The sequence below is a fragment of the Pongo abelii genome, chromosome 7 (assembly GCF_028885655.2).
Source record: "Pongo abelii isolate AG06213 chromosome 7, NHGRI_mPonAbe1-v2.0_pri, whole genome shotgun sequence".
NCBI lineage: Eukaryota > Metazoa > Chordata > Mammalia > Primates > Hominidae > Pongo > Pongo abelii.
This window is the reverse complement of record NC_071992.2, coordinates 114,473,882-114,487,962: the sequence shown is the minus strand read 5'-3', so window position 1 is coordinate 114,487,962 and position 14,081 is coordinate 114,473,882. Positions and strand designations below refer to the sequence as shown.

At 34.9% G+C, this 14,081-nt stretch overlaps 1 protein-coding gene across 3 annotated transcripts in view; it reads left to right on the top strand.

Annotated features, from left to right (window-relative positions):
• The window catches only part of STK3 (serine/threonine kinase 3), a 355,868-nt gene that overhangs the window by 237,123 nt on the left and 104,664 nt on the right, over window positions 1-14,081 (top strand).

Here is a 14,081-nt window from a genome sequence, read left to right as displayed (position 1 = left end):
ATATTGCTCAGGCTGGTCTAGAACTCCTGGTCTCGAGGGATCCTCCTGCCTCAGTAGGTTCACTTTTTATGATGTAAAGTTTTGACAAATGCATGGTATTAGGCATCAAAATGATACATATGATACACTGTAGTGTCAAACAGACCAGTTTCATCACCCTTAAAAAAAATCCATTGTGCTTCACATAATCAACTCTCCCCCAACCCCCTTTCAACCGCTAATCTGTTTACCATTTATAGTTTTGGCTTTTCCAGAATATCATATAATTGGAATCATATATTATATAGCCTTTTCAGACTGACTTTTTTCACTTAACAGTATGTTTTTTGTAACAGTCATCCATGTTTTTTGTGTGTGTGTGTGGCTTAATAGCCCATTTTATCACTGAATAGTATTACATTGCATAGATACACCACAGTTCATTTATCCATTAACTTATTGAAGGCCATCTTCAATAGTTACTTACTAGTTTGAGGCAGTTATCAATAAACAAAGCTGCTGTATACATTCATATGCTGGCTTTTGTGTGGATATAAGTTTTCAGGTACATTGAGTAAGTATCTAGGATCATAGTTGCTGGATCTTATGGTATGTTCAGCTTAGTAAGAAACTGCCAAACTCTTTTCCAAAGTTGTATCATTTTATATTCCTACTAACCAAGGAATGAGAGTTTCTGTTGCTGCACACCAGTAGTTTGTATGGTCAGGGTTTTTGTTTGTTTGTTTTTGCATTTTAACCATTCTAAAAGGTGTTTAGTGGTATCTCGTTTTAATTTGCAATTCCTTAGTGACGAAGATGTTGGGCATCTTTTTATATGCTTATCTGCCATTATATATCTTTAGCAAAGTGTATGTTCAATATTTTTCCCCATTTTTAAATTGTGTTGTCTGTTATTGTGAATTTTTAAGAGTTTGTGTATTTTGGAAACAAGTCCTTTATGAAGTATGTATTTAACAGATATTTTCTCTGATTTTTGATTTGTCTTTTCATTCTTTAAGTGTCTTTCACAGAGCAGAAATTTTTAGTTTTTAGTTTTTGCCTTTTGTTTTTTAAGAGACAGGGTCTCACTCTTTCGCACTGAGTGCAGTGGATGATCATAGCTCACTGTAGCCTCAAACTCCTGGTCTCTAGCAATCCTCCTGCCTCAGCCTCCTGAAGTACTGGGATTACCAGGCATGAGCCACCATGCCCAGCTGAAGTTTTTAGTTTTATTATGACGATATCAGCTTTTTTTCATGGATCATGCTTTTGGTGTCTATAAATTCACTACCAAACTCAAGGTCACATAGATTTTCTCCTGAGTTTTCTTCTATAGGTTTTATGGTTTTGCATGTTATATGGGTCTTTGAAGCATTTTGAGTTAATTTTTGAGAAAGCTGTAAGGTCTATGTCTGGGTCCTTTTTTTTTTTTTTTTTCTGTATGGATATCCAGTTGTTCTAGCACCATTTGATTAAAAGACTGTTCTTTCTCCAATGAGTTGCCTTTGTGTCATTTTCAAAAATCTGTTGACTATATTTGTGTAGGTCTGTTTCTGAGCTCTTTATTCTGTTTTAATGATACATCATTGATATATGTGTGTATTCTTTTGCCAGTACTATGCTGTTTTGATTACTGTAGTGTTATAGAAGTTTTAAGATTGGACACTGAATCTTCCCATTTTCTTTTTCCTTTTCTTTTCTTTTTTTTGACACGGCATCTTGCTTTGTTAACCAGGTTGGAGTACAGTGGCAGCAATCACGGCTCACTGCAGCCTTGACCTCCTGGGCTCAAGTGATTTTCTCACATCAGCCTCCCAAGTAGCTGGGACTGTAGGCGCATGCTGCCACATTTGGCTAATTTTTGTATTTTTTATAGAGATGGTGTCTCGCTGTGTTGCCCAGGCCGGTCTCAAACTCCTGGGCTCAAGCAATCCACCCACTTTAGCCTCCTAAAGTGCTGGGATTACAGGTGTGAGCCACTTTTCCTGGCCAAATTTTGTTTTTCTGATTCAGTATTGCCTTGGCTGTTCTAGGCCTTTTGCATTTCCATGGAAAGGATCATTTTGTCAACATTTCTAAATTAGCTTCCTGGAATTCTTATTGGGATTGAATGAAATCTATACATCAAGTTAGGAAGAAATGGCATTTTAACAGTATTGAGTCTTCAAATTCATGAACATGGGATGTTTCCCAATTTATTTAGATCATCTTTTATTTTTGGCATCAGTGTATACAGATCCTGTACGTGTTTTAATATGTTAGACCTAAGTGGGGTTTTTTTCTATTGAAATTTTTTTAATTTCAAATTTCAGTCGTTTATTGCTGGTATGTAAGAAAGCAATTAACTTTTGTATATTGCCCTTGTATCCTGTGACCTTGCCACACACACTAATTTTTATTAGTTCTAGGAGTTTTTTGTAGATTCTGTGAAATTTTCTACACAGACAGTGATGTCATCTGCAAATATAGTTTCTTTCTTTCCAATCTTTATAACTTTTTTCTTATTGTACTAACTAGACCTCAGTTTTCTTTTAACTTTAATATGTTTCTGTATCCTCACTATGTTTCCTTGTCTCCCTGGTTCAGAGGTTATATATTTTTCCCGTTTATAAATATGGGTATGGAAGAAAAATAAGACATGGTAATTGCCTACAAGAAGATTGCAATCTAATGAGTGAGACAAATAAACTGATAACTGATCATAATGCAAAGTAGCAAGTACTGTGATAGAGGTACGCATGAAGAACAGTAATTGTTTTATTGCTCTTGGTTTTCTTTTTACTTCCCTCAAAAGGCCCCTTCTCTGCTTGTTTCTTTAGTCAGCTACATTATCCCTTTCTTCTGGGCCCTTTTTCCTCATCCAAAAATATAGTTATCCTTTGACCATTTAAAAAATAAGGGAAAAAACAACAAATTATTTACAACTAAATTTCTTGATAGCATAGTCAGAGCCTTTGTTTTTTCACTTTGCACTTACACTGTGCCTCTTACACTGTGGCTGAAGTATTCTCCAGCAGTATTCTCTCCAAGGCGTATTTCTGTGTAAGATGAGATCACTTTAGTAGTTATTTAATTTGAGATGCCCATAGATCATTTAAGTCATTTTGTGTAGCAGGCAGTTGGATATGCTGGTCTGAATCCCAAGGGAGAACTCAGGCAAATTAGGAAATCAGTGCTTTCTGCAGTTGTTAGTTAAACCATGAGCATAGATTTGATTGCTCAAAAAGTGTTTAAAGAAAAGTGTAGGTTGCTGCTTTTGTCTTGACATCCTAGCCATTGCCTCCTCTGGAAAGAGGAAGCCTTTCATGGGGCTCCTCCAGGCTTCAGTTTGGCAAGTGCTCCTCTATGTTCACCACGGAATACTGCATTTAGCTCTGAGAATATTTATCTCACTGTATTTGTCTATTTTGTAACTCCCCATTATAAACTATACATTTCTCAAGGAAAAGATTATACCTTAACACACTTGCCTGGCACACAGCAAACATTTATTATGTAAATATTTAATGGTAAATACTTATCAAATCAAGAAACACATGTATAAAACTGTTTTAAACAGGTTTTGCCTGACTTTTACTCATCATTAAGGATAGTGCCAGCCACAAAATCATCAACACAGAATGTATTTATTTGCATTTAATAATTAATAAGGTGTATACTTGCACATGAAGTATTTCCTCAGCAATGCTTAAGTCAAATGTGTGAAAAATATTTGGGTTGTGGGGGAGATTGTTTTTTGTTGCCGTGACATTTTTCTGCCCCAGAATTTCATTTTTATCAGGAAGTTCAATGATGTAAACTGTATGTTAAAATCAGTATTGTTACTTTAGCATGTTTCAAGTAGTCTTCTTTTGAATTGTATGTTTTGGAAATTTTCTAAAATTATTTTACAAAATTATATCTAAGTTTATGTAGGTGATATTTCTGTTGTTAAAATTTAAACAATAAAAATACAATTTATGTATTAAAATTTCTGTTTACTACCAACAAACCAAAAAGAACAACAAAAAAATTTCTGCTTACTCTTAAAATACTATCATAATGGAAGAGAAAAGGAATGAGAGAAAGAAAGAATGAAGAAAAGAAAAAAATCTTTTTAAAGACCATTTAGCCCTTAGTTGTATTTGTTCTAAGAACGTAAGATATATACAATCATAAATCTTTTCATATAAAAGCAATTTAGAATAAAGTTTTAATAAATTAATATAATATTCATTATTTACTTTTGTATACTTCTATAAATTTTGTGGAATCACCACCTGTTCATTGAGTTCCTGCTATTATATGCAAGTGGAGATTACTGAATGTGAAAGACATTTGTTGTCCTTGAGGAACATAAACATTGTTATATAAAGGTATCAACATGGCAGTGGTTACAGTATTTTTAAATATATCACTCTTTAAAAATTTATCAAGAAACCATTAGCCTATTTCTGAAAGCTATTGATGGTATGTTAGTTAATGTAATAACCTATTTTATAAACCTATTTGTGTAAATCTCCAAATAGTGGAATTTTAGTCTTTTGTCTTTGGTTCCCTCTTGTGGATGTTTTATAAACTGCTTGTAAGAACGCAACAGTTTTTAAAGGTGTCATTCTTATTTTAAAATATTTGATTTTATAAGTTTCTTTATATTTGTCAATCCTTTGACATGCTTTTGGCTGTGAAAGAAAAAAGAAATTTCACGGTTAAGGTTGCTTTTACTTTTAATTTACTCTATTGTATATTAGTATTGTGCACAGGAGATGTAAGGTAATCTTTTGTTTGGAAACTTCTCCTATAATGTCAAAAACTTGTACAGTCTTGCATCATGGAGCCTCTGAAGTCCTGCCCACATGCCTTTTCACCATTTAGGCTTGTTATACTGATGAATAAGTCTTTTATGACGTTTGGAGATCCTGAAAGCTTTGATGTAACTTTAAAACATGCCTGTGAATGTGCAAAAAGTTAGGATCCATGAAGTTTCTGTTTGCTAAAGACAGGTATGTCAAAGACAGCAGCTGTATAAGCTATTAAGCTGATTTTGTAGTGAAAGGGAAAGACCACCTACTTACAGCAGTGAGAAGACAATTAATTCTTTTTATAGATTTTCAGATACTGTAAATCTTAGTTTTTAATGGGTGAATACCAATTTGTTACTTTTTTCAGCCCATCAGACATTGAAGTGGCACTTAAGGGCAGCTATTTGAAAGAGAATATTTTTGATGTTTTCTCAGTAATTTTTAGCTCAGTTGGATCAGAGTTACCAGTTGACCTACTGTGGGCAATTTCACTTGGAACACAGAAACAACAAACAGGTACAACCTTGTGTATTGATAACAAGGATGATGGGATAACTGCTATCCTTTACCAGAGTTGGAAGTACAATTTCAAGGTAATGCTCTGTTGGTCACATCAGTAGTTTCACCTTGCTATAGGAAAGAGTGTTTTTAGGTTAGTAGGAATCTTACATGATTCGAGACATACAAGCAAATGTACAATAGTACCCTTTGATTTTTGCCTTTCTAACTCAGTGATTAAAATATATTTATCGACCTAGGTTAACATGTTAGCATCAAGCAGTCACCAGCCCCCAAATTCAGTTATGCATGGGGAAAGAAGTGAAAGATTCTTACTCTAGTTTTCCCCAGTTTTGTGCTCATCTTGCAGTTGCATTGGACATGCCTTGTTAATTTCTTACTTGATGGGAAAATGAATAATTAGATTTCATTTCCTTGATCATGTGGTCAAGTGACAAAGTATAGTAAGTCACTTTTTGATTACAAATAACTGGTGTTATCTATTTTATTCAAATTAAAATCTCTCTCAACTTTCTCTTTAGGTTCAGTTTGATCTCTTTAGGTTCTGAATATTGGAGTTATTGTTGATCCATTATATTTGACTGTCTAGAAACTTTCTAGAAAATGTTAATTCCTCTTTGGTGATTTCTTTCAGATTCAGCTTGTCATTTCTGTTACTATATGACCCTTCTTAGTACAGGCTGTAATTAATTATCCTCAAATCTGGATTCTAGTAATAACCGTCTGATTCTAGTCTTTCTCCAGTCTTTCTCTTCTCCAAATCATCTTTTAGTTCCCAAGGTTCCTATCACTCCTTTGCCAAGCAACTTATGCTGGGCTCCCAGTGTTCAAAGCATCCATAAGCTGTAGGACATTCCCTCATTCAATCAAACTTACTCATTGCTTTCCATTCTAGCTGGAATATTTCTACTTTTGTGCTCGGTTTTTTTTTTTTGCAGTTTAGAATGCCACTGTCTATTCTTCACTAATTTTACCCCAAGATCCAGCTTTCTAAGGGGACTAAATTAATTCTAAGGAGCAAGGGCATCTTAATTCTGTTGTTTGTTCTTTCTACCCATTCTCAGTGGCTTTTTTACTCATGTGTTTATCTTTGGGATAGTGAGTTCATGTTTGGCTAGATTTTATCTCTGAGAATGGTGTGAGTTGAGGGTTCAGTATGCGTCCCTGTAATATGGATTTGTATTTGTTTCTATCAGACACCTGGAGTGCTACCTTACTGGGGCTATATTTGGTTAACTTCTCAGTTTGAGGTTCCCCTAGAGCGTGTGAGTAATGTAAAATTGAAGGCCTAAACCATGGTTATAAATTCTAAAGGGAGGCTTCCCAATCCCTGTCCCCTACTTTACCTAGCTCAGGTGAGACTTGTCATCTCCTTTGCCACTGGGTAGATTGTTTCTTGCCTACCGTTTTGCTGAGGATGTAGACTTTCAAAATTCCCAATTTTAAGGGAAGGTTTCATTTCTACTTTGGAAAGAATCCAGACTTCCCTTTTCCCTTTTATCTGTTAAAATATAAACTTTATTTAACCACTAATCCCCCCACCCTCATCATCACATGCCTCTAAAGAAGCCCTCAAGTTAGATTTGGCTTATTACCATAGCTCTGTTTTGAGCCCTTACTATCTTGAAAATTCAGCTATGTATTTGTAGTATGTTTGTTACATTTATTGTTTGCTGTTTAATTAGCACCTTTAAGAGGTTTTAAAAATATTTAGACCACTATAATGCAACTTTTTGTATAATTGTTTCAAGTATTTTTTTCTGAAGAATATTTGTTTCATGCTATAGCAGAATGCATACTCGTTAGAATTGTCCAGTTGAATGAAAGCCATTAAGATCACTGCTCTTGTACTGATACTATGCTGTTATGTGATTGCATGTGCAATAAAGAAGTGTTTAATGTCATTTTAAGAAGAAAAATAAAATTAGAATATTTTCCATTTAGGACACCTGTTTAAGGAGTAGTCTAACTGTCTCACTAAACAGGTATCCTAACTGAGAAATATTCTGTTTTTATATTCTAAACATTTTGAGAATATAGAAACAATTTTATATTCTAAAGTATTTGTCTTTTGTGACACTAATGACAGATTAGTCTTACAAGTGACAAATACTTTTTATCCTTAATTCAGTCAATTACTGAGTATTTAGAAAATGCTTTAAGGTAGTAGATATTACAAATATCTACTAGTAGATAATGCAAAATCTCTGATTATTTCTCAGGCTGTTTTAGCATAAGCATGTCTTAGCAGTGGAGTAGGATTTCCTAATAATGTTTTCAAATATTTGTATTCCATGTGGATTTTATGATTCATAAACTGGATTATCATCAGTACTGTGTTTTGCATTCCTGGCACATGATGGCCACTGATTGAAAATGCTATTGTATTCCTTACTGGAATTGGCTGCTTTCTACAGTGGGGAAGCATCTGTTCTGCAGACCTTTTTCTATGAAGTATCAACATGTTTTTCTTCTGCTTTTCTTTTGTGAGGAATAACAGAGTATATGTAAGTGAAATATAATTTTGAAAAAACATAAATGTTTCATTACAAAAATATAAAAAGTATCAAATGAAATTATAATACTAATCTAAAATATCAAGAATAAGTTAAGAATTTTAAAAAGTAAAAGCTGTGGCTTAAAAGTTTTCAACACCATCACCAAATTATAGGTGAGTTTTCTAATTTCATTTAACTAGTTATCATTCCATCTGTACTTTATTAATTTCTATTTGTGTGTCACCCTCTCATTAGTGAATTGATTGTTCATGTTATTTTTATTGCTATTTTTTACTGTCAATTTGTAAATTAGGTTAGCATTCTTTAGCAAATTGACTACGTAAGTAAAAATAATATGCAGTAAGATCAATCCCTTCCAAACTTAATTCAATGTTTTTACAATTTTATTTAAGCCAATTGTGTGAATCCAGAGGTTCAGGCTTTATTGTCCCTTTGTAGATTCAACTCTAATGTAGAATATAGGGAGGCTAAAGACTATTTTATACCAATCAGATGTTATGTTTCTTGTTAAGTTTAATCGTCACAGCATTGAATCTCACAAGGATAAGAGACAAATGACTCACACATGTTAAAATAGAGTTAGTGTTTTGGGAATAAACTGGTTGCAACCGTGACAAAATAAGATATTCAACCAGCAGATTTGAAAAAAGGAACTGATAGAAAATCATCTTCATCTCTTTACTTCGGAAAATGAAACATGTTCTTGCAAACCTGTAGTATAAGTTAAATGGGGCTTGAGAAATGCTGTAGATAGTTTAAAAGCCTTACATAATTAGAAGGTAGGTCTTAGGCTTTAGAATTAGACCTGCCTATAATTCTTGCTTCTCCACTTATTTGTTGTATGACCTTGGACAAATTATGAAACCTATTTGAGCCTCAGGTTCCTTTGCCTAAGAGGAATAATAGCACCTCTGAGGGTTAATAAGAGAATTTTTTTTTTTCCCTTTGGGACGGAGTCTCACTCTGTCTCCCAGGCTGGAGTGCAGTGGTGCCATCTTGGTTCACTGCAACCTCCGCCTCCCGGGTTCAAATGATTCTCCTGCCTCAACCTCCTAAGTAGCTGGGATTACAGGAACATGCCACCATGCCTGGCTAATTTTTTGTATTTTTAGTAGAGATGGAGTTTCACTGTGTTGGCCAGGCTGGTCTTGAAATCCTGACATCAGGTGATCCACCCACCTCGGCCTCCCAAAGTGTTGAGATTAAAGGCTTGAGCCACCATGCCCAGCCGAAAGAGAATTAAAAAGACCTTAGCATACTGCTTCCAACTCATTGATAAGTATTTTTTCATTATTAAATAAATGATCAACTGAATAATTCTAGTTAATGGCATTATTTCCTGTCCCAAAGTATAATATCTTTAATAGCTATTCTATGTTTTATAATAATAACATTATGTTACTAGAACCTCATAAAATTGTCCTTCGTTCTGTGTTTTGGCATTACTTCATAATGAGGGATTTAACATTCATTCAATAAATTACATAATAAGAACATTGCTTTTTACCAGACATCAGGAATACAACTGTAAACAAGATCTGGTTGTTACTGCCCTTATAGATTTGAGAGTCTAATGGGGGATTTAGACAAGGTAAGTGGATAGACAATTACAGTACTGTAAAATCAGCATAAGCACAGAGTACTATGGGAATACAGAGGCATGACACCTAATTCAATCTTGGGGTGTCTGAGCTGAGAAGGAATGTGTCTGAGTGTAGTTCTAATGTAAAAAGTTGTTGTAAAACACTCCACCCAAATGTATCTATGTATGTTAAATATATAGTCTACTCATCTTTTAAGAGCTGACTCAAGTTCAGCCTCCTCTGTGAAGCCTTCTTCACTTTCTAAAGGCAGAGTTAGAGGCTCTACTCTTGGTATTCCCATTTTACTGTCAACACTTTTCTTGTAGCACTTAATAGATTGTCCTGTAACTTATTGTTCACATGATAGTAGATTTCCCTTAGATCTCAAACTCCCTAAAAACTGAAATGGAATTAAACTGTCTTATTCATCTCCAATGTCTGGTGTACTACTTGATGTACAATAAATGCTTGTTGGATGATTAATAAGTGAAAATATAAATTGATTTATTCATTAAATATTTATCAAGTACCTACTGTATGCTAGGTGTTTTAATAATGAGGATTCAGAGGTTAAAACAGTCTCTTGTCTTCATCAGACTTACATTCTAGTGGTCGTTAAGGCCAGGTATAGACTGTGAAGAATACAGAAGAATGGAAAATGATGGAGGCTTTAGTTTAGATTGGTGGTCAGAAAAAGCTTCACCAAGGAGGTCACAGCTAAATAGATACCTGAGTTAAATACATTATCAAGCTGGTTTATGGATGAGCATTCCAGTCTGAGAGATCAGCCAATTTAAAGGCTCAAAAGGAAGAACATGTTTAGAATGCTCAAGAAACAGCAAAGGAGGTCAGCTTGGTTAGAGCTTGGTGAGCAAGAAGGAATGTGATAGGAGATGGGATTGGCAGATATTACTAGATGGGATAGGCCAGATCACATTTGGACATGATAAAAGTTTCGGATCTTATTCTAAGTGTGATAGGAGGCCAAATGCAGAGTTCTTAGCAGGAGAGTAACATGTCATTTGTCTTCTGAAGGGATCAATCTGCCTATGTGAGTGAGACTAAAAGGGGCAAAAATGGAAACAAGAACAGTCAGTAGGCTATTTTCATGCTCCAAGTGGGAGAAGATGGTGGCTTGGACTAGAATGGATGGAATAATTTGTATGGGACTCTGGGAATAGAAGGTGGTGATATAAGCTTTTAAAATTGTAAGCTTGCACCTCCAACTTAAGCATTCGAGTAGATAAAAATTTAAACATAATTCAGGTACATGTATGTAGTAGAATAATGGGCTAAGAAATAAAAGAACTTGTTTCTTAGTCCCAGACCTACTTTTAAGTAGGTGTGTGACCTTAGGGAAGTCTCTTATTTTCTGTGGACCTCAGTATTTTCAGATATAAAATGATGGTTTGAATTAGTTTCTCTCTAACTGTAAAGGTCCCTGATTTTATAATTCCATGAAAAAGTCAGTATGTATTGAACATGTCAACCTAAATAACAAAGACTCTCTAAAAGAAAGTAACATTTATTTTAGAATAGGGCATTGCAGTGCGAGTAAAGGTGCTATAGAAAACAATGTGCATATTCAGGGGGTAAAGGAAGACAAAGGTTTTTAAAGGAAAAATGGAGAGAATTGCATAATTGTTTTGAAGTGCTTATCCTTGTGCGCCAGTCTGTGGTTGGATAGGCAGTTGCTGGGTAGATGTCCTCGCAGTATTTTTCATGTAAGATTGCAATGGCCTTTGTGCAAGATGGTGGTTTTGGCAGTCTTTTGTGATAGCTTTTGCTATCAGGCATTTATGCATGAAGACCATCTCTTTATGGCTTTCCCCTGCTCCATTTGTCAGGGTTGGTTTTTGTTTGTTTTTTTGTTGTTTTAAACAGAAATGACTTCATTTTGATTCTGATAACTTTCACAAACCCTTACTGTGTTTTGAATACTGAATGAAGCACTTCAGTGGCTTCAGAGGTACTCTAAGACATTCTTGTCCATAGGGTACTTACATTTATAAAAGATTTTCCAAAACAATTGCTTGCAATATGAGATCATAAATTGAATACAGAAGTGTCTAATGCAGGTTGTAAATTCTATGGAAGTTTAGAAAAGAGAATAATTAACAAAGACTGAATTAGCCATGGAAGTAGTAGATACTTGATCTGAAACTAGGTAGGATTTAGTTAAATGGATAGAGGGAAAGGACCTTCTGGATAGAGAATAAGACGTACACAAAGGAAGTCTTTAATGAGCATAGCATCATATGGAGTTATGGCAAAGAGAGATTCAGTTAAAGTCCCCCCTGCCTGTATTGGAGGTTATATGAACAATGGTTTATATGAACAATGGGAAAATAGGATTGGTCCATAGAAGACATTGAAGTTGAGGCAGAAATGTTTAGCTTTAATGAAGGCAGGAACTGGGAGCCGTTGTAGATTCTTCATTAGAATGATAGAAATAGTATTCAAGAAAGGTTAGTATAATGCCATGTACTTTGAGGAAGGTGTGAAACTACCTTGTTCCAGGTAGCATGCAAGCATTTTGCTTACTTTTTTATTTAATCATCAATCTTTGGAGACAAGGATCCTATGCCTCACAAGTGATTTGAGCCAGGAGTTGAACTAATGCCTGTCTGACTCTAGAAAGTTAGATGGGAGAGTCCTCAGTCAGGAAGCATTAGCTGCAGTAAACCACCTATGAGGTAGTGAGGATTATACCCAGTAGCAGTGGGAATGGAAAAGAAGAGATGGAGCTAAGAGAGAATTTTTTAAAGAACTAGTTGACTGATGCATATATAGGGAATGAAAGAGAAAATAAATGTAAGAAGACATTGAAGTTTTATGTAGCAAGTGAAGATTACCATGCTTTGTGGTGGTTGTTGGGGATGGAGACAGATAGGAGAGACTGGAGAGATAAATGAAATAATATCTGATTTGGGACTGTCAAATTTTAGACGTCATTAAGTATTTACGTAATAAGTAAAGACATAGGAAGATTTCAGGATTTGAGACTCCTCGACTTATTAGATAGTTGAAGGCATGAGAATGAAGAGGTCTTCTAAAAGAGAAAGGATCATGAAAGAAGTGCAAACGACTTTGAGACCTGATGCCCAAGCTTAGCATGTAGGTTTCGGAAGAGGAAAGGTGTCAAACAGCTGTCCAACTATTGTTATATTATACAACCCAAGTTGCTGAAACTCAACATTGATGTTCTCAGATTTGCATTTTGACCTCTGCCAGAACTAGATTTTGCTTATATGTTTCTACTAAAAATGGAATAAATATAAATGAATTTCAGTGCATAATCAAGTTTTTCTAAATAGCAGATTCTTTGGTCCTTTCTTTCTTTCTTTTTGAAATGGGGTCTTGCTCTGTCACCCAGGCTGGAGGGCAGTGGCACCATCATAGCTCACTGTAGCCTCAAACTCTTGAGCTCAGCCAATCCTCCAGCCTCAGCCCATCAAGTAGCTAGGACTATAGGCACACCACCATGTTCAGCTAATTTTTAAATTTTTTTGTGGAGACAAGGTCTTGCTGTATTGCCTAGGCTGGTCTCAAACTCCTGGCCTTCTGCCCTGACCTCCCAAAGCACTGTGATTATCAGTTGGTCTTTCAAACAGGATTTGTTAATTTATTTTTATGACCCTATTCTAGTATATCTTTGGTGAATGTTCTAAAGAGCACTTTTAATTTGTACTTTTATTACTGACTTGATTCTTCTGTGAAACATTTAAAAGCTGAGATTTGACAACAAAAGCACAGGCAACAAAAGAAAAAAATTGATAAATCAGACTTCATCAAAATTAAAAACTTACATCAAAAGATGCTATAAATGAAGTAAAAAGCACACAGAATGGGAGAAAATATTTGCAAATTATATATCTGATAAGGAATTAATATCCAGAATTTGTAATAACTCAACAACAGAAAAACCAAACAACCCATTTTAAAATGGGTAAATGGATATTTCTCCAAAGAAGATATACAAATGGCTAATAAGCGTGCGAAAAGATTGCTCAACATCAGTAGTCATTAGGGAGATGCAAATCAAACTACAGTGTGATAACACTTCATGTTCATTAGGATGGCTATTATTTTTTAAAAATGGAAAATAACAAGTGTTGCCAAGGATGCGGAGAAGTTGGAATCCTGTACATTGCTGGTGGGAATGTAAAATGGTATAGCCACTGTGGAAAACAGTTTGGGCACTTAAAAAATTAAATATGAAGTTACCATGTGATCCAGCAATTGTACTTCTAGGTAGATACCCAACCAAACTGAAAATAGGGATTCAAACAGATACTTGTAGGTCAGTGTTCACATTAGCACTATTCACAGTAGCCAAAGGTGTCAACAATCCAATGGCCATCAACAGATAAATAGGACAACAAAATGTGATGTATTCATACAATGGAATATCATTCAGCCTTAAAAAGGAATGAAATTTTTCTACCACAATATGCATGAATCTTGAATGCATTAGGCTCAGTGAAATATATTGTATGATTCCACTTACATGAGGTATCTAGAATAGGCAAATTCATAAGTATAATAGTAATTATGAATTAGTACTATGGTATGAATAGTAGTACTCATGAATTTGCCTATTCTAGATACCTCATGTAAGTACAATAGAAGTTGCCAGGGCTGGGGAAAGGGGGGATGAAGAGTTCTGTAAATGTATAATGGTGGTGGTTGTACAACAT